The sequence below is a fragment of the Vigna unguiculata genome, unplaced genomic scaffold, assembly GCF_037176805.1.
Source record: "Vigna unguiculata cultivar grain cowpea cultivar isolate G323 ecotype 2 unplaced genomic scaffold, ASM3717680v1 ptg000195l, whole genome shotgun sequence".
In the NCBI taxonomy this organism is placed as follows: Eukaryota; Viridiplantae; Streptophyta; class Magnoliopsida; order Fabales; family Fabaceae; genus Vigna; species Vigna unguiculata.
This window is the reverse complement of record NW_028196832.1, coordinates 70,001-91,086: the sequence shown is the minus strand read 5'-3', so window position 1 is coordinate 91,086 and position 21,086 is coordinate 70,001. Positions and strand designations below refer to the sequence as shown.

At 33.2% G+C, this 21,086-nt stretch overlaps 8 non-coding genes across 8 annotated transcripts; 3 read left to right on the top strand and 5 right to left on the bottom strand.

The window, feature by feature from the left end:
- Window positions 1-551: 551 nt before the first annotated feature.
- Window positions 552-624, bottom strand: TRNAF-GAA (transfer RNA phenylalanine (anticodon GAA)). Its single transcript has one exon. It is a non-coding gene; the product is annotated as a tRNA-Phe (tRNA).
- A 1,836-nt stretch (window positions 625-2,460) lies between these two features.
- TRNAT-UGU (transfer RNA threonine (anticodon UGU)) lies at window positions 2,461-2,533 on the top strand. Its single transcript has one exon. It is a non-coding gene; the product is annotated as a tRNA-Thr (tRNA).
- A 1,105-nt stretch (window positions 2,534-3,638) lies between these two features.
- On the bottom strand, window positions 3,639-3,726 carry TRNAS-GGA (transfer RNA serine (anticodon GGA)). The gene has a single exon. It is a non-coding gene; the product is annotated as a tRNA-Ser (tRNA).
- An 8,224-nt stretch (window positions 3,727-11,950) lies between these two features.
- TRNAG-GCC (transfer RNA glycine (anticodon GCC)) lies at window positions 11,951-12,021 on the bottom strand. Its single transcript has one exon. It is a non-coding gene; the product is annotated as a tRNA-Gly (tRNA).
- Window positions 12,022-17,064: 5,043 nt separating this feature from the next.
- TRNAT-GGU (transfer RNA threonine (anticodon GGU)) lies at window positions 17,065-17,136 on the bottom strand. The gene has a single exon. It is a non-coding gene; the product is annotated as a tRNA-Thr (tRNA).
- A 941-nt stretch (window positions 17,137-18,077) lies between these two features.
- Window positions 18,078-18,161, top strand: TRNAY-GUA (transfer RNA tyrosine (anticodon GUA)). The gene has a single exon. It is a non-coding gene; the product is annotated as a tRNA-Tyr (tRNA).
- Window positions 18,162-18,618: 457 nt separating this feature from the next.
- TRNAD-GUC (transfer RNA aspartic acid (anticodon GUC)) lies at window positions 18,619-18,692 on the top strand. Its single transcript has one exon. It is a non-coding gene; the product is annotated as a tRNA-Asp (tRNA).
- Window positions 18,693-20,838: 2,146 nt separating this feature from the next.
- TRNAC-GCA (transfer RNA cysteine (anticodon GCA)) lies at window positions 20,839-20,909 on the bottom strand. Its single transcript has one exon. It is a non-coding gene; the product is annotated as a tRNA-Cys (tRNA).
- Between the last annotated feature and the right edge of the window lie 177 nt (window positions 20,910-21,086).

Here is a 21,086-nt window from a genome sequence, read left to right as displayed (position 1 = left end):
CAAGCCAATAAAAGAAATAGGATGAACTGCAAAAATTCTTTATCTTTATAATAAACTAATTCTTTATCTTTATAATAAACTATATAACGTGCACATCACCATCAATTATACGGCCACGAAAAAAAAAACACAAAGAAAAGGGCTCGATTCTATTTTGGTAATCCTTCTCAGATGAATTCTTAATATTCTCACTCCACCCCAGAACTTCGACTTTTAGGTCTTTTAACCAACTAATTAAACCACTCGAATATTATGGAAATAGAAACCTTTTTTTGTATCGCAGAAAAAAAAGGAAAAAAATAGATAAAGAATTCATTATCTATATATCTATATCTATATATATATAGATACTATAGATAAGCGAATATACCTAATAAAAAATTGCATCTATTCTTTAATCATCTAGGAAAAGTATATCTACAGATACCTAAATAGATCAAAGAAATATGTTATGTATCAGAATCTAGAAGAACACAAATTTGTATGAGTATCTATCCCCCATATTCATTAAAATGAATATGGGGGATAGATACTCATACAAATGAATCTTGTGTCAGGAACCAGATTTGAACTGGTGACACGAGGATTTTCAGTCCTCTGCTCTACCAACTGAGCTATCCCGACCATTCTTGAAGCTTAATACTTTGATTTTAAAAGATTTTTAAAATCTATGTTAATGAATCTATATCAACTAAGTAAAAAAAAAGTTTGTAAGTGAGTTTCCGCAGTAATAATTATTTTTTATTGTTAATCGTTAATTACGCATATGAAAATTCCTTGCTAAAAAATAAGATATTAATTTATACATTTCTGATTAAAAAAAATTCTATGTGTTTCACATATATATTTATATCTATTCCAAAACTCGTCCCTTGTCATTATGATAGATAAGAAAATTATGATAGATAGGAAATTGATGAAAATAAAAATTCCAATTTCGTTGGGAAATAATAAATCGAATAAAACACATAAATAAGGACTTCAAGATAGAGAGGATATAGGAAAAAAATTAGAAAATGAAAAAGTATTTTTGGGGATAGAGGGACTTGAACCCTCATGATTTCTTAAGTCGACGGATTTTCCTCTTACTTTCAATTTCATTGTTGTCGGTATTGACATGTAGAATAGGACTCTATCTTTATTCTCATCTGATTTATCAGTTCTTCAAGGGTTTTAGCCGATTATGATGAAGTGAATAATTTCATCAATAAATATTCCATCTTTTCTTCAACTTCGAATTGATTTGATTCACATTTTTCATTTGTGAATATTTTTATCACAAATAGATCTTCAATAATAAAATAAAAAGTAACAAATTGAAAGAGTATTTCAGTATATATATATGTTTCTAAATGTTTATCTTTGATCCATTCCTGTAATTTTGGTGAAAGGATTCTTTTACTAATGCAATAAAAAAAGTCGTCAATTTCGTTTGTTAGAACAGCTTCCATAGAGTCTCTGCACCTATCCCTTTTTTATTATCACTTTCTGAATTTTTATTTGTTTTCAGAAAACAGGATTTGGCTCAGGATTGCCCATTGTGAATTCCAGGGTTTCTCTGAATTTGAAAATTATTACTTGGTAAGTTTCCATACCAAAACTCAATCCAATTAAGTCCGTAGCGTCTACCAATTTCGCCATATCCCCATCTTTTTTTTTATTTGAATCTGATTATAATAGAATGCTTTTTTTTTCATTTCTATTATGAGAATTATGCGGGAACTTTTGAATTCATTAAATACATATTATTTTATTAAATATTAAAAACCCCTTTCTCCAATTTTATAGATTTTATTTCATCTATATTGGATACCTTTATTTGTTTGAATCAGAACTAATTCTAATATCTATATATTAACAATTCAATATACACAGATATAGACCACATATCTACTTATCTTCTATGTACCTACTTATCTTCTTTTTTCATACAATTTAGAATACTCGAATGGTCGATTCTTTTTTTTTTTTTGTTTTTGCTTAAAAAAAAAAAGAAAATAAACAATCCATTTATTCATATACAATTTATATAACTAAAACGAATCTAGTGGCTAAAAAAAACCATTCTTTTAATTGAATATAATATAGAATTAGACATTTACTTAGAAATATGGAATTCCTTAATAAATATTTACTAAAATTTATATTTATTCAAATTTACTTTAAGTACTAATAAATAATCTTTTTGAAAGAAATCAATTTAATAATATATATCTAGAATAGTAGATCGAAATAAATTATATTAAATAAATTATATTAATATAATATTAATTATTATCTTGCACTTTATGTTATCAGATAAAATAAATAATAGAAATAATAAAAATTGGGTTTGATTTTCTATATTTTCTTTCTCTATTTTTGATGTTTGTATTAATTTGAATTTTGTTATAAATAACTAAAAATTGATAACTAAGATCCCATTCAATTCTTCTGCATATGTATATTTCGTTTACATTAGCCGGTTTAGCTCAGAGGTTAGAGCATCGCATTTGTAATGCGATGGTCATCGGTTCGAATCCGATAACCGGCTTTTCTCTATTTGTTTTTTACATAATTGATAATATCTTTTTTAGAAATAAAAAATTGGGAGAGTTCGATCTCTGCGGAAGAAATCAAGAAATTAACCTACTTTTTTGTATTCTTTTATATACAATAAATTCGGATATTGATAAAATTCATCTAATTCTTCTTTGTACTATAAAACTTTAGTAGATTTCGCTTCATTTAGAATTCTATAATATTTTTCATTTCGTTTAGTTTTCATTTCGATTTATAAGATTTTTCATTTTAAAAAAGGAGTTTTTATGTCACGTTACAGAGGACCTCGTTTCAAAAAAATACGTCGTCTAGGATATTTACCAGGACTTACTAGTAAAAGGCCAACAGTCAAAAACGAATTTCGAAATCAATTGCGCTTCAGTAAAAAATCTCAATATCGTATTCGTTTAGAAGAAAAACAAAAATTGCGTTTTCATTATGGTCTTACAGAACGACAATTGCTTAAATACGTTCGTATCTCCGGAAAAGCTAAAGGATCAACTGGTCAGGTTTTATTACAACTACTTGAAATGCGCTTGGATAACATACTTTTTCGATTGGGTATGGCTGCGACTATTCCTCAAGCCCGCCAATTTATAAACCATAGACATGTTTTAGTTAATGGTCGTATAGTGGATATACCAAGTTATCGTTGTAAACCTCAAGATATTATTACAGCAAAGGATGAACAAAAATCTAAAACTCTTATTCAAAATTATTTTGATTCAGCCCCCCATGAGAAATTGCCAAATCATTTGACTGTTCACCCTTTCCAATATAAAGGTTTAATTAATCAAATAATAGATAATAAATGGGTTGGTTTGAAAATAAATGAATTACTGGTTGTAGAATATTATTCTCGTCAAACTTAAACTTAACTAAAATAACAAGAGTTTTTTTTACAAGGATTTTCTGCTATTCATATATCATAGACATGGATATGCGAAAATTTTTATTCCTTGCCCACCCGTTATCCACTATTTTTTGTATTACCGAAAAATGAGGAATATAAAGTTGTCCATATCAACAAACAAATTTGAAATATGAAATAATGGTATGCATTGGGATGAGTAATATTGATGAATTTGGTAAAGATTCGGAAAGAGAGGGATTCGAACCCCCGGTAAACAAAAAGCCTACATAGCAGTTCCAATGCTACGCCTTGAACCACTCGGCCATCTCTCCTATATAATGATGCCCAGAAACCGGTTGAATGTTGAATAGTGAATCAATCCTATTTTTCATAAATGCATAAAACCTATTCAAACTATAAAAATACAAAGTAAAATTAAAAAAAAACCTCCTACAAGGTCTTAGGATAAACAAATTTGATTGATGAGTTCATTTTTACGTTATTTCGCACTGTATTATAATTATACAATTCCTTTATTTGTGGGATTGATTTCTCACACCATGATTAATTAAATTATAGAATGGATTTCTACCTATGCCTAGATCTCGGATAAATGAAAATTTTATAGATAAGACCTTTTCAATTGTAGCCAATATCTTATTACGAATAATTCCGACAACTTCAGGAGAAAAAAGGGCATTCACTTATTACAGAGATGGTGTGATTTGATTCCATTTTTTTTGACCGATTTCGGTCAAAAAAAAATGGAATGGAAAAACCCCACGCGTGTTGAAGGTGAAATTTGTAAATAAAAGGATTAATTCCTTCTGTCGTGTATCCTCGATTAATGAAGCCTTATATGCTTGAATTTTAGGTTTCTAGTATTAAGCGAAAGGTTATACCTATACTTATGGGGTTAGGTCAACCCCAAATTACTAGTACTGATAGGCAACATTGGGAAAGAAGCACTACGCTTGGGAATCAAGGACACGAAAACTTTGTATCTATCTATATCCATGGCTTATCGAGATTGGGACTAACAGGAATGGTTGGGACAATAAATATCCATCTCGTTCATATTTTGGATACCCATAGAACCATCGAAGATTATTGAGGTGACTAATTCCAGGAAATTAAGCAGCGTAGAGGACAAAGAAATTGTTGAAGTTCTTATTTTTTTTTATCAAGTACCTACATACTTAATGTTAAGAAATAATTTTTGACAGGAAGGTTGGCTAGAGATTTATTGTAAAAACACTAGCTCTGTTCAGTTGAGAATGAGAATACTGGAATATTTTTTGATTTGATGGATTTTTCTCATTACACACATAAGGGGGGAGCCGTATGAGATGAAAATCTCACGTACAGTTCTGGAGCGGAGATTCTTTGAACCGAATGACGACCGTAACGGATGTCAGCTCAATCTGAAGGAAATTATGCAGAAGCTTTACAGAATTATTATGAGGCTATGCGACTGGAAATTGATCCCTATGATCGAAGTTATATACTTTATAACATAGGCCTTATTCACACAAGTAACGGAGAACATACTAAAGCTTTGGAATATTATTTTCGGGCGCTCGAACGAAACCCATTTTTACCCCAAGCTTTTAATAATATGGCCGTGATCTGTCATTACGTGCGACTATCTCCACTATAGAAAGAAAAAAGAAAAGAACAAGCAAATCCACAAATTTTAATATAAGAAATATAGAAATATAAATAATTATAAATAAGAAAGGCTTTCTACATATATATATCGTTCAAAACAACGATTTTTATCAGCTGTAGCAAAGAAACTTCATAGAAGTAAAAATATGAAGAAATCGATATGTCTAGATACCCTCTTTTTCTATGGATAAAAGATCTAATTGATAAAGGAAGCATCGTAAGGATCAATTAACACGGTTTTCAATCGATATAATAAAAACTGCTTCCTTATCTCATGATAAATAAAGAAGTCAGGAATCCACTTATGTAATAAAAAGGATCCCCTGGTATTTTGAGCAGCGGTGTAGTATCAAATCCCAAAGATAGAAAGTATTTTCTCTTTACTTATAAGAACTTATAAGATAAGAAAGAAAAAACTTTTACCAAGATTCTATAGAAATGAATCTATCATATATTTTTGTATATGATATATAAAATCGAGATAGTTACCTTTCAGAAAATTAGAATTAGGGCGTTAATGCCAATGCTTGATTCCCTTTTCTGAAGGTAGGAGAAAAGATAAAACTAAAAAAAAAGATGAAATTCTTTGAAATTCTTTATTTATTAGTAAAAATGAAAGTTTGAAACTCATATTAATAATTTCTTTTTTTCTTTTAGTTAACTTCAAGATAATAGAACAAAAAAAGAATTGACTACTGAGCCGTATGAGTCAGGAAATTCTCAAGTACGGTTCTAAGGAAAGGAATTGACTCACCTATTTCGACCGAGGAGAACAGGCCATTCGGCAGGGAGACTCAGAAGTTGCGGAGTCTTGGTTTAATCAAGCCGCTGAATATTGGAAACAAGCTATAGCTCTCACCCCCGGTAATTATATTGCAGCACAGAATTGGTTGAAGATCACAGGGCGTTTTGAATAAGAACACTCTGTTTCTTTTTTTTCTTATATATTTATCTATCTATATAAAGATATAGATAGATAAATATATATTGTTATAAATTCTTGTTTCTTGTCCCTATCAAATTCAAAAATCATTTCTATAGGAACGACCAATCACATAATTTAAATATATCCCTTCTAATTTTGTTCGATTTTGTCTAGTATTTCATAGAAATAAACGAGATGTGGATACAGTAGATAATTTTCTCCTTTTTTCTGTTATTTAAACTAATATTCAATCAAATTAAGAAAAGAGACCTTCAAAAAAAGAAATAAAATATAGGTATATTGCCTAATAATGAATGCTAATGCCTGCTCAATTTGAAATAGAGTACATACTTATACTTTATCTAAAAAAAAAAATAAAATCTAAGGAATAGAATTAGAATAAAATCTGAATACATTTGATTAGGCTGCACGAAAAATTATTGAACTTCCATTCAGAGTTCCCAAAAAGGTCTTAGAAGATTAAAATAGGTCCGTTGAGCGCCTCACTCTTATGTCATAATAGATTCGAACACTTGCCCCGAATTGACTTCGAGATCATAATTGTTCTAGTGAAAAACTAAAGAAATGAAATTTACTAAGATATCCAATACATGAGAGATAGGAGAGAACAAAACTCAATAGAAACATCTCTAATAAGTTCACTAATTCTGTTTTATGTTGGCAGGTCTCTTTGTATGTGTTGTCTGGAAAGAGGAGGACTCAATGATTATTCGTTCACCGGAACCAGAAGTTAAAATTTTGGTAGATAGGGATCCTATAAAAACTTCTTTTGAGGAATGGGCAAAACCTGGTCATTTCTCAAGAACAATAGCTAAGGGACCAGATACTACTACTTGGATCTGGAACCTACATGCTGACGCTCATGATTTTGATAGCCATACTAATGATTTAGAGGAGATTTCCCGAAAAGTTTTTAGTGCGCATTTTGGCCAACTCTCTATCATCTTTCTTTGGCTGAGTGGCATGTATTTTCATGGTGCTCGTTTTTCCAATTATGAGGCATGGTTAAGTGATCCTACTCACATTAGGCCTAGTGCTCAGGTGGTTTGGCCAATAGTGGGTCAAGAAATATTGAATGGTGATGTAGGGGGGGGGGTTCCGAGGAATACAAATAACCTCTGGTTTTTTTCAGATTTGGAGAGCATCTGGAATAACTAATGAATTACAACTCTATTGTACTGCAATTGGTGCATTGGTCTTTGCAGCCTTAATGCTTTTTGCTGGTTGGTTTCATTATCACAAAGCTGCTCCAAAATTGGCTTGGTTCCAAGATGTAGAATCTATGTTGAATCACCATTTGACAGGGCTCCTAGGGTTGGGGTCTCTTTCTTGGGCAGGACATCAAATACATGTATCTTTACCGATTAACCAATTTCTAAATGCTGCAGTAGATCCCAAAGAGATACCACTTCCTCATGAATTTATCCTAAATCGGGATCTTTTGGCTCAACTTTATCCGAGTTTTTCCGAGGGAGCAACCCCATTTTTTACCTTGAATTGGTCAAAATACGGAGAATTTCTTACTTTTCGTGGAGGATTAGATCCAGTAACTGGAGGTTTATGGCTGACCGATATTATACACCATCATTTAGCTATTGCAATTCTTTTCTTGATAGCGGGTCACATGTATAGGACCAACTGGGGTATTGGTCACAATATAAAAGACATTTTAGAGGCACATAAAGGTCCATTTACAGGCCAGGGTCATAAAGGTATATATGAGATTCTAACAACGTCATGGCATGCTCAATTATCTATTAATCTAGCTATGTTAGGCTCTTTGACCATTGTTGTAGCTCACCATATGTATTCTATGCCTCCTTATCCATACCTAGCTACTGACTATGGTACACAACTGTCATTGTTTACACATCACATGTGGATTGGTGGATTTCTCATAGTCGGTGCTGCTGCGCATGCAGCGATTTTTATGGTAAGAGATTATGATCCGACTATTCGATACAACGATCTATTAGATCGTGTCCTTAGACATCGTGATTCAATCATATCACATCTTAACTGGGTATGTATCTTTTTAGGTTTTCACAGTTTTGGTTTGTATATTCATAATGATACCATGAGCGCATTAGGGCGCCCTCAAGATATGTTTTCAGATACTGCTATACAATTACAGCCGATCTTTGCTCAATGGATACAAAATACCCACGCTTTAGCACCTGGCACAACAGCCCCAGGTGCAGCAACAAGTACCAGTTTGACTTGGGGAGGTGAAAATTTAGTAGCAGTGGGCGGTAAAGTTGCTTTGTTACCTATTCCTTTAGGAACTGCGGATTTTTTGGTCCATCATATTCATGCATTTACAATTCATGTAACAGTATTGATACTCTTAAAGGGTGTTCTATTTGCTCGTAGTTCACGATTGATACCGGATAAAGCAAATCTAGGTTTTCGTTTCCCTTGTGATGGACCTGGAAGAGGGGGGACATGCCAAGTATCCGCTTGGGATCATGTCTTCTTAGGACTATTTTGGATGTACAATTCAATTTCCGTAGTTATATTCCATTTCAGTTGGAAAATGCAGTCAGATGTTTGGGGTAGTATAAGTGATCAAGGGATAGTAACTCATATCACAGGAGGAAATTTTGCGCAGAGTTCCATTACCATTAATGGGTGGCTTCGTGATTTCTTATGGGCGCAGGCATCCCAGGTAATTCAGTCTTATGGTTCTTCATTATCTGCATATGGTCTTTTTTTCTTGGGTGCACATTTTGTATGGGCTTTTAGTTTAATGTTTCTATTCAGCGGGCGTGGTTATTGGCAAGAACTTATTGAATCCATTGTTTGGGCTCATAATAAATTAAAAGTTGCTCCTGCTACTCAGCCCAGAGCCTTGAGCATTGTACAAGGACGTGCTGTAGGAGTAACACATTACCTTCTAGGTGGAATTGCCACAACATGGGCATTCTTCTTAGCAAGAATTATTGCAGTAGGATAATAGCTAGGAGGATTTGAAAATCATTATGGCATTAAGATTTCCAAGCTTTAGTCAAGGCTTAGCTCAAGACCCCACTACTCGTCGTATTTGGTTTGGTATTGCTACCGCACATGACTTCGAAAGTCATGATGATATTACTGAGGAACGTCTTTATCAGAATATTTTTGCTTCTCATTTCGGGCAATTAGCAATCATTTTTCTGTGGACTTCCGGGAATCTCTTTCATGTAGCTTGGCAAGGTAATTTTGAGACATGGGTACAGGATCCTTTACATGTAAGACCTATTGCTCATGCAATTTGGGATCCTCATTTTGGTCAACCAGCTGTAGAAGCTTTTACTCGAGGGGGTGCTCTAGGTCCTGTTAATATAGCCTATTCTGGTGTTTATCAGTGGTGGTATACAATCGGTTTACGTACTAATGGGGATCTTTATACTGGAGCTATTTTTCTATTAATACTTTCTATTATATCTTTAATAGCAGGTTGGTTACACCTACAACCAAAATGGAAACCGAGTGTTTCGTGGTTTAAAAATGCCGAATCCCGCCTCAATCATCATTTGTCAGGACTATTCGGAGTAAGTTCCTTGGCTTGGACAGGGCATTTAGTTCATGTTGCTATTCCGGGGTCCAGGGGGGAATCCGTTCGATGGAACAATTTATTAGATATCTTGCCGCACCCCGAGGGATTAGGTCCATTTTTTACAGGTCAGTGGAATCTTTATGCTCAAAACCCAGATTCCAATAATCATATATTTGGTACCCCTCAAGGAGCAGGAACTGCTATTCTAACACTTCTCGGAGGATTTCATCCGCAAACTCAAAGTTTATGGTTAACTGATATTGCACACCATCATTTGGCTATTGCGTTTATTTTTCTAGTTGCTGGCCATATGTATAGAACTAATTTCGGGATTGGTCACAGTATTAAAGATCTTTTAGAAGCACATACTCCTCCGGGGGGTAGATTGGGGCGTGGGCATAAGGGTCTTTATGATACAATCAATAATTCAATTCATTTTCAATTAGGTCTTGCTCTAGCCTCTTTAGGGGTTATTACTTCCTTGGTAGCACAACACATGTACTCTTTACCTGCTTATGCGTTTATAGCGCAAGACTTTACTACTCAAGCTGCCTTATATACTCATCATCAATATATAGCAGGCTTCATTATGACAGGGGCTTTTGCTCATGGAGCTATCTTTTTTATTAGAGATTATAATCCAGAGCAGAATCAAGATAATGTCTTGGCAAGAATGTTAGACCATAAAGAAGCTATCATATCCCACTTAAGTTGGGCTAGCCTCTTTCTGGGGTTCCATACTCTGGGACTTTATGTCCATAACGATGTCATGCTTGCTTTTGGTACTCCGGAGAAACAAATTTTGATTGAACCTATATTTGCCCAATGGATACAATCTGCTCATGGTAAAACTTCCTATGGGTTCGATATACTTTTATCTTCAACGAACAGTCCGGCGTTCAATGCGGGACGAAGCATATGGTTGCCTGGTTGGTTAAACGCTGTAAATGAGAATAGTAATTCTCTATTCTTAACAATAGGGCCTGGAGACTTCTTGGTTCATCATGCTATTGCTCTTGGTTTACATACAACTACTTTGATTTTAGTAAAAGGTGCTTTGGATGCGCGTGGTTCTAAGTTAATGCCTGATAAAAAAGATTTTGGTTATAGTTTTCCTTGTGATGGCCCGGGACGAGGCGGAACTTGTGATATTTCCGCTTGGGACGCATTTTATTTGGCAGTTTTCTGGATGTTAAATACCATTGGATGGGTTACTTTTTATTGGCATTGGAAACACATTACACTATGGCAGGGTAATATTTCACAGTTTAATGAATCTTCTACCTATTTGATGGGATGGTTAAGAGATTATCTATGGTTGAACTCTTCACAACTTATCAATGGATATAACCCTTTTGGTATGAATAGTTTATCAGTCTGGGCATGGATGTTCTTGTTTGGACATCTTGTTTGGGCTACTGGATTTATGTTCTTAATTTCTTGGCGCGGATATTGGCAGGAATTGATTGAAACTTTGGCATGGGCTCATGAACGTACACCTTTGGCTAATTTGATTCGATGGAGAGATAAACCAGTGGCTCTTTCCATTGTGCAAGCAAGATTGGTTGGACTAGCCCACTTTTCCGTAGGTTATATATTTACTTATGCAGCCTTCTTAATTGCCTCTACATCGGGCAAATTCGGTTAATTGAATTCTTTATTATATATATCTGGCAAGAATCTCATTTCCTTCTATAGGGAAGAGAAGCCACTTATACATCTAGGATCCGACTTCTATCATTGATGCTAATAGCAAATTAACCATTATGGCAAGGAAAAGTGTTATTCAGAGGGAAAAGAAGAGACAAAAATTGGAACAGAAATATCATTTGATTCGCCGATCCTCAAAAAAAGAAATAAGCAAAGTTCCGTCGTTAAGTGAGAAATGGGAAATTCATGGAAAATTAGAATCACTACCGCGTAATAGTGCACCTATACGTCTTCATCGACGTTGTTTTTCGACCGGAAGACCGAGAGCTAATTATCGAGACTTTGGATTATCTGGACACATACTTCGGGAAATGGTTCATGCATGTTTCTTGCCGGGTGCAACAAGATCCAGTTGGTAAGGATTTCCAATTATCTTCATTTTTTTCATTTTATTATCAGCGATCATAGGAGGGTCCCTTTACCGTTATGTATAAATGGTTTATTCTATTTATATAGATATGGTAAAGGGACGCATTCCATCTTTGTTTTTGTTCATTAGTTATCAATTCTTTTCTTTATCGCGGAGTAGAGCAACTTGGTAGCTCGCAAGGCTCATAACCTTGAGGTTACGGGTTCAAATCCCGTCTCCGCAACTTTTTGAATTTGATAAAAAAACAAGGTTTCAAGAAGAAGGGCATTATACGCAGTAAATTCTATGGCATTTTTCATACTATGACTATTAAATACATAGGGCGGATAGCGGGAATCGAACCCGCGTCTTCTCCTTGGCAAAGAGAAATTTTACCATTCGACTATATCCGCGTTTTCATTGTACTTGATATGCGATTCTATTTATACAGAGATGGGCCTGATATTCTATATAGGGATATAGGGATAATGAAAAAGAAATTTAGATAATAGATATTGTCTCCCAAATAAAATATTTTCTATTACTATTCATTTTTATCAAGAATTCCCATTTCTATTATTACATTTCTATTATTATATATGGTTTTTTTCTATATATCTATATAATTGAATTGAAATTATCATTCTATCGAATATTTTGATTTACTTTTTTCTTAAAAAAGTAAGTTCCTATTAATAAAAAATTATATTTATCTATATAGAGATACAGATAGATATTCTATATTATTAAATACTAGACGACGTATAAATAGATTTATAGTATTTCATTTGAATATTCTATTCATATCATATTAATATGAATAGAATATTCAAATGAAATTCAAATTTTTATAGTTCATTTTTTCTATTTTATTTCTTTTAGTTTCACAATGTACCACCATATAAGTATAAGATATAAGATTTTTCCAATAGAAGAAGTTTACTCCCCCTTAGAATGTAATGTGTTATAGTTTTCTTTTTTTTTTTTAGGAACTGATCTATTCCCTTTATGGCTGACAATCCGAAAGAATTCTGAGGGAGGGGTCATTTCATTTTTAATCTAGAATAAAAAGAACTTCAAGAAATGAGAGAATTAAGAATACCCACTAGAAACACTAATCCAATCCATAATGATGTACCGGAAAATAGAACATTTTTGTTATTTGACCAACCTTCAGGAGAAGCAAATACAACAGGTACACTAATCAATAAAATAAATGAAATAGCAATTAATGCAAAAACAGCTAATTGGAAAGCAATAGTCATGTTTCTAATCCTCCAATTTACCAACAAAAGAACTTTACCATTTGATCCCTCAACCCCTGGATGCCTTTCTTAATATTCATTGAAAAAAAAATTTGTAAATGGAAAAACGCAGAAGGGTTTTATCATGAATTCATTGATTTTGTTTATTATCAACCCTTTTGAGGCTTGGATCGAGGATAGTTTTTTTACTTCACAAAAAGGCATGCTGGATTTTGTACCTATATACATACCGATAGAAAACTAAACCAATAAATTCACATTGAATATCTTTCCTATGGGTCGATAAAAGGGTATCAATTCAAATACTCATGGTCTACTCAGTGGAATAAAGATAAAAAAATATATATATTAGCTTTTGGAGAGATGGCTGAGTGGTTGATAGCCCCGGTCTTGAAAACCGGTATAGTTTGAAACAAAGAATTATCGAGGGTTCGAATCCCTCTCTCTCCTTTTTCTCGATGAATAGATTTGTTTATTTTCTTAGTTTCTATCGAATCTTTTTTTCGGACTGGGCTATATATCCTCAACATCCCGAAAAAAAGATTCGATAGAAACTAAGAAAATAGGAAAATAAATTCTTCTTTACGACTCGCTCTACTCAACCAAATATTTATAGTAAAAAAAAGGGATTTCTACTTCATTGGATCTCACGTCTCAATTAAGAGGAGTCATGGAAAGAACAGGTTCAAAATCGCGATCAATTCCTTTTTCAAATCCTGCGGCAGCTGCGCGAGCTCTTCCCGCGTGCCATAAATGGCCTACAAATAGAAAGAATCCTAGAACAAAATGAGAAGTAGCTAACCAACTTCTAGGAGAAACATAATTGACTGCATTAATCTCTGTAGCTACGCCACCCACGGAATTTAATGAACCTAAAGGAGCATGAGTCATATATTCCGCAGAACGACGTTCTTGCCAAGGCTGTATATCTTTTTTCAGTCTACTCAAGTCTAAACCATTAGGACCCCTTAGAGGTTCTAACCAAGGAGCACGCAAATCCCAAAAACGCATAGTTTCTCCGCCAAAAATAACTTCTCCAGTCGGGGAACGCATTAGATATTTACCTAAACCTGTAGGTCCTTGAGCAGATCCTACATTAGCCCCAAGACGTTGGTCTCTAACTAGAAAAGTAAATGCTTGAGCTTGAGAAGCTTCTGGACCAGTGGGCCCATAAAACTCACTAGGATAAGCGGTATTATTAAACCAGACAAAGCAACAAGCAATAAAACCAAAAACAGATAAAGCACCTAAACTATAAGATAAGTAAGCTTCTCCAGACCATACAAGTGCACGCCGAGCCCATGCAAAGGGTTTGGTTAAGATATGCCAGATTCCACCAAGTATACAAATGGAACCCAACCATACATGCCCTCCAATAATATCTTCCAAATCGTCCACACTAACAATCCACCCTTCGCCCCCAAAAGGCGATTTTAATAAATATCCAAATAGAATACTTGGACTAAGGGTCAAATTGGTTATTTTTCTTACATCTCCCCCCCCCGGAGCCCATGTATCATATATACCTCCAAAATAAAGAGCCTTGAATACTAGAAGAAAAGCACCTATACCTAACAAGATTAAGTGAATACCCAAAATTGTAGTCATTTTATTTCTATCTTTCCATACATAACCGAAGAACGGAAAAGATTCTTCAAGAGTCTCAGGTCCCAGAAGTGCATGATAAATACCGCCAAAGCCCAATACTGCAGAGGAAATTAAGTGAAGTACTCCAGACACAAAGTATGGAAAAGTGTCTATAACTTCCCCCCCAGGACCTACTCCCCAACCTAGAGTAGCTAGGTGGGGAAGCAAAATTAAACCTTGTTCATACATGGGCTTCTCGGGTACGAAATGAGCCACTTCAAAAAGGTTCATTGCTCCGGCCCAGAATACTATTAATCCAGCATGGGCTACATGGGCCCCTAATAGTTTACCAGATAAATTGATAAGTCGGGCATTCCCGGCCCACCAAGCGAAACCGGTAGTTTCCTGGTCACGACCAGTTAAAGCTAAAGTTCCATTAAAGAGCGTTTCCACGTGGTAGAACCTCCTCAGGGAATATAAGGTTTTCATGAGGCTGATCTTGAGCTGCCATCCACGCACGAATACCTTCGTTTAAGAGAATATTTTTTGTGTAGAAAGTCTCAAATTCAGGATCTTCCGCTGCGCGGATTTCTTGAGAAACGAAGTCATAAGCACGTAGGTTCAGGGCCAAACCGACTACCCCAAGAGCACTCATCCATAAACCAGTTACTGGTACAAATAACATAAAGAAATGTAACCAACGTTTATTGGAAAAAGCAACCCCAAAGATTTGGGACCAAAAGCGATTAGCAGTAACCATTGAATAAGTTTCTTCAGCTTGGGTTGGGTTAAAAGCACGGAATGTATTTGCGCCATCACCATCTTCAAATAAAGTATTTTCTACGGTTGCACCATGAATAGCGCATAGTAGTGCAGCGCCCAATACACCAGCAACTCCCATCATATGAAATGGGTTTAATGTCCAATTATGAAATCCTTGGAAAAAGAGGATGAATCGAAATATAGCTGCTACACCAAAACTTGGAGCAAAGAACCAACCAGACTGACCCAGTGGATAAATAAGGAATACAGAAACAAAAACAGCAATTGGACCTGAGAATGCGATTGCATTATAAGGTCGCAATTGAACAGATCGAGCAAGTTCAAATTGACGTAACATGAAACCTATTAATCCGAAAGCACCGTGGAGAGCAACAAAAGTCCACAGACCGCCTAACTGACACCAACGGGTAAAATCTCCCTGTGCTTCAGGACCCCACAGTAACAACAAAGAGTGTGCTAAACTATTAGCGGGAGTGGAAACTGCAGCGGTTAAGAAGTTGCAGCCTTCTAAATAAGAACTTGCCAAGCCGTGAGTATACCATGAAGTTACAAAGGTCGTACCTGTAAACCAACCCCCCAAGGCGAAATAGGCGCAAGGAAAGAGTAATAGACCGGACCAACCCACAAAAACGAAACGGTCCCTCCGCAACCAGTCATCCATAATATCAAATAAATCATTTTCATCTTTGGTAAATTTACCAAGAGCTATAGTCATAGCGATCCTCCTATTCAACTACTTCAACCATTTCCCAACACCTCATAGAGCATTTTCAGAGATGGGACGGACCTTGATCATTTATCTCTATTCATTTCTCTCTCTATATATATATAGAATATATAAGTATACTTTCCCTTGTTTTCTAATCGGTTTCGAATAAAAAATCATTTATGGGTCTATTGATATCTAGGGCAAATCCATGAACTCGATGTGGTTATTCCTTATCTATTCTTAAAAATCTTCCAAGTCATCAATCATAAAATCTGCTATGACTCCAAAATCCGATAGAAATTTTTTTTTCAGAACTGTTCAAGAAACAAATGATCCCCTGTTTCACTTCTTATACCTAGCGGATCTTCAGACATATTTCTCTCCTTTCATCAAAGAAACTTATTCTTGAAGTTTGGTTGTGAATTGACTTCTATTTTGTCTAGGAAACTACTGTAGGATCATAGGTTTTCTAAATTTCTATTTCATTTACAGTTTTTTCTTTAGTATTTCATTTTTTTTTATAAATACTATAATAAAAAGAAAAAACTGTAAATGAAAGTTTTTGTCTCATATATATGAATTGCTGGAAAAATATCGTACACATCGATATGAAAAGAAACTATTTGATATGTGAAGACATAATTTAATGTATTTTTCTATTATTTCTATAAGATTCTATCTAATCTTATAGAAATAATAGAAATTTATGGAAAAAAATATGTTTCATTTTAATTTTAAAAAAACTTGTTTGGTGGAACTTGAAATTCGTATTAAGGCCCTTCTGAGTAAAGAAAAGGCATAACCTTTTTTCTTAGTTCAGAAACAAGAAGATTTCATTGGAAATATTCAGAGATTCTTAGGGAGTCTAAACGAAAAAAGTCTTAAAAAGAAAAAAAATTGTTCGAATTGAATCTTTATCAAATTTGAATATCAGAATAGTAGATATAAATATAATTCAACGGGTTAGGTCCACTTACTTTTTTTTATTTTTCCATTATTGAATTTTACACTTTTTCTTTTTTATTACAAATAGAAACTTTTTCAAAATATCAAGAATCTTTTTATTCTTCCTTCAAATAGAAAGACTATTGCTTTTGAAAAAAAAAGTAAAAAGCCCCTTATCGGATTTGAACCGATGACTTACGCCTTACCATGGCGTTACTCTACCACTGAGTTAAAAGGGCCCTTTTTCTTTCTTTCAATTTCTAAATAAGGAACTAGCATGACTAGTACATATATTTGTTACTGTGTATACTTATTCTATAAATTTATATAAATTATTTCTATAAATTTATATAAATTATATAAATTAAATGATATAAATGGGATTAGAATACATGTACATCAATATCTATTATTTGTATAATGACTCATCAAAGAACAAAAAATTGGATTTACCTAGTGAATAGAATATAGTTAAAAAAAAGAATTGATTAAGATTGGATTTGATCCATATCAAATATATTATTTCAAAATGGATTCTTGAAGTCATTCTAATCATAACACTAAATTCTTTTTATTGATACATAAATGTACTCACAAAATAAAATATTTCATCGAAACATTGATAAAATCGAATCATTGATAAAATGGATTCAATATGTTCTGTCCCTAAACCAAATTTTTATTTTTTTATTGAAAAATTCTATTTTCCAAAGTTTTTTTTCTTAGTATTAGATATAAATCTACCTATCGAATCTTAGTATTAGTAATAAATGATAGAAATGAAGTTTTAACCTCTCGTCCTTTGCAACAAACGAATCATTCCTGTGAAGAATTTTCTCTTTATTGGAACATTACTTCTTTTTTTTTCTTATTATGACTGGAATAAAAAAATTTAGAAATATAAATGATTAATAAAAAATTTCTATGGAATTATGAAAGAACGAAAAATATTTTTTTTTATCGAATCATATCATTATATTGACAATTGCAAAAAACTGTTCATACTATGAACGTAGTATAATGGCGGTCGGGCAAGTATGCCCCCATCGTCTAGTGGTTCAGGACATCTCTCTTTCAAGGAGGCAGCGGGGATTCGACTTCCCCTGGGGGTAGGGTGTTACGAAAGGAAGTTGATCAAAAATTTTCAATAAAAACTGAAATGTATTCTTCCTATTGTGCTGGGTCGATGCCCGAGCGGTTAATGGGGACGGACTGTAAATTCGTTGGCAATATGTCTACGCTGGTTCAAATCCAGCTCGGCCCAAGAATTTGCCGATCCACTATGAAATTCTATAACCCATTTATAGTTCTCTGGAAATGACTGATGTGCTATGATACGGAAGAATCAAAATATTAAACATATCTAAGGTTATTTCTTTTTTTTCTGTATTCCATATTTCTTTCCACAAATTCAAAATCTTGTTAATAATCGGTATTCATGTCAAGATCTGTAAGTAGAAAATATAAGGAAAAATTGAAAAAAAAAATATTTTTTTTTCATTGATTCAATTTTCAATCGATTTGTTAATAGAATAAGAATAAGAAACGGATTACGAGTAATTTGTGTCGATCTCACTAAAGTGGATATCGATATACATATCAATATATAAAAAAATGCGCTTTTTTCATTTACAACAAAAAGGTTCGAATCCGAAATAGAAAAAGAAAAGGTTTGACAGAAACGGTCCGTAAAAATATTTATACAGTACACCCCTTTCCCTGGGATTGTAGTTCAATTGGTCAGAGCACCGCCCTGTCAAGGCGGAAGCTGCGGGTTCGAGCCCCGTCAATCCCGTTGGATATAACATCCAAAAAAATAAAAAATAAATTCCTTTTTTGTGTATTTGTAGGGAATCAAATTGATAAACAAAATTTTATTTGGGGCCCCCCCCTGCTTTTTCATTTGTTTCGCCGAAAAAGGAAGGAAAGGGATTTTGGACTTTCATCAAGAATAAATGTTTTTTTGTTTTATTTAGTATGGATAAAAGATCTTCCTATGTTATACTATTTCATGAGTTGATTTGATAGCTCAGATTTTGTGATTCATGATATTGATCCGATTTGATATCATTGAAATCCAATTTATACCATTGTTGAAAGATTGAACATTTCTATGGGATTAAATCCCGAATTTTTTTTTTAGAAATTTAAGAGAAATAGAACATAATAAAGATTATGGAAGTAAATATTCTCGCATTTATTGCTACTGCACTGTTTATTCTAGTTCCTACTGCTTTTTTACTTATAATTTATGTAAAAACGGTAAGTAAAAGTGACTAATTTCACTGAAATATGATTTCTTCATTTTTATGAATGATTTAAAAAAATGATCGTACAATCAGCGTAATCCAGATAGTAGAAATCAATTTGATTTCTACTATCTGAGAATTGCGTCCAATTTTTTTTTTCAGATTCTTTTTACAAACAATTCCGGTATCTTAGGAAAAAAAGGGGGTAAAAAAACAGGAATGGTTATTACACGGTCCGCCATTTTCCATATATATATATATCTATATAACCAGGTTAAGCGTCAGTTCATCGAAATAGAAATTTTAAGAAAAATTTGATTGGAATAGGAATCCATTTCTTCTTCTTTTTGATTCCCTTGTTTTTCTCAAAATAGGAATATGGGAATAATGAAAATATTTGTTTGATTGAAAGAGTATTTTCAATTCCTATAAGATACATAGAATACATTACACTACTAAAATATAATAGAATCAAGATAGATTTTCTATTTGAACTCAATTAATTAGTATTAGTTTAAATGAAATATTTTCATTCAATAGTTTCGAAATTCAAAAATTCAGGTAGAAATCAACAAGGTTACTTGGATCCCTTAACTCAATTTTTAGTATCCCTATAGCCCACTTCTTCCCCATACTACGAGGGAAAGGGAAAATGAAAAAACTACCATTAAAGCAGCCCAAGCAATACTTACTATATCCATGTAAATTTTGTCTCCTATCTCTATAAATATGAAGGAACTATTTCATTATTTTTTCAAATTTTTTATTCTATTCTTTTTTTTGTATTATTCGCTAAAAATACTATACTATAATAGTGGAATTGCTATTACAGAGTCAAAAAAAGGATTCTGGGCTAACATCATTCACGAAAAACAAGAATTCATTCTATTTATTAGTTATTAGAACATCTAAAAAGTTTTTTTTGATTATTTTTAGTAAAATCATAAAACATTAAACATAAAAAAATTATAGGAAGTTATAAGTCAATGAATGTTACTACCAGGTGGGAATATTAAGATTTCTCTTTTATCATTTCCTTAAGGATTTCATAAAAAAAGAATCAAGACAGATTCATTTGCATACTTATACTCTTCTTTCTATTTGAAATAGTCCCTTAAATGTCTCCCAATTCGTTCTCTAAAATAATTAAAAAAACTTTTTTTCTTTTCTATTCGATTTTAGAATCAAAACTTTTTAATTTTATTAGAATATAGAATATGAAAATCTAAAGAATACTTTTTTTGAATATTACGAAAGCGAATTAGCTAAATTAAAGCTATTAAATAGAATTGATCTAAATAAATAATATTGATAAAATGTGGAAGCACTCATAAACTTTAAATTAGTCTGTATAGAAGGTTTTTCTTCTGCCTTTTCTCTACCTAAAAATGGACTTTCCTATCCGACTTATTCTTAATCCAATCTAATAAAAGACCCAGTCAGGAGACAGACACTACAATAGTTGTGTAGTGAACGAACTATCATTTCTAAATTTATGGATTCCTTTTCACTACTAGAATCTTTCCTTGAATTCGAGACAAAAATATTTACAACATTTTTTAAGCTACTGATGCTTATAATTTCGAATCAAACGCAATTCTCAAGACTCCTTTTCCCTCGCTTGCTTCTGTTGGAAAAAAAGTTTTCTAAAAAAACGTAATATAATCTTTCATTTACAGTTTCTTATCGATCAGGCGACACCCGGATTTGAACTGGGGAAAAAGGATTTGCAGTCCCCCGCCTTACCACTCGGCCATGCCGCCAATAAAAATATAGATATGAAGTTTTTGAGAATACTCCCCCCTTTTCTTTCTATTGAAAAATTGAAAAACAATCTTGAGACAAATCGCAACCGTTAACTATTCTTTTATGAATTATTCTTGAATATTTGAATAGAAATTTTTTTTTCTTAATGAGATCAGAAAATAAAAATTGATACA